Source organism: Colobus angolensis, unplaced genomic scaffold, assembly GCF_000951035.1.
Source record: "Colobus angolensis palliatus isolate OR3802 unplaced genomic scaffold, Cang.pa_1.0 Scaffold238, whole genome shotgun sequence".
NCBI lineage: Eukaryota > Metazoa > Chordata > Mammalia > Primates > Cercopithecidae > Colobus > Colobus angolensis.
The window spans coordinates 914,287-914,810 of NW_012115577.1; positions in this window are offsets into that span (position 1 = coordinate 914,287).

Here is a 524-nt window from a genome sequence, read left to right on the forward strand (position 1 = left end):
GGGAGGAGGTTGAGGCTGCAATGAGCCATGATTGTGCAACTACATTCCAGCCTGGGTAACAGAGCAAGACCCTGTCTCCAAAAAAAAAAGGAAAAGAAAACAGTTGTCCAAATTCTTGTACACGAGTGTTCATATCAGCACTTTTTACAATAGCCAAAAAGATGGAAACAACACAAATGTTCATCAGCAAACGAGTGGATAAACAATTGTGATAAAGCCATATAATCAAATATTATTCGACCATAAAAAAGGATGAAACACTGATATATGCTACAATATTTTGAGGATGAACATCAAAATGTTTTGCTAAGTGAAGGAAAGCCAGAAACAGAACACATATTATATGATTACACATGTGTGGAATATTCAGAATAGGTAAACCCACAGAGAACAAGAGCAGATTTGTGGTTGCCAATGGCTGTTGGCGGGGGGTGGGGGGGCGGGAATGAGAAAATGGGGAAATGAGGAGTAACGTCATGGGTATGGAGTTTTATTTTGGGGTGATAAAAATGTTTTGAAGCCCA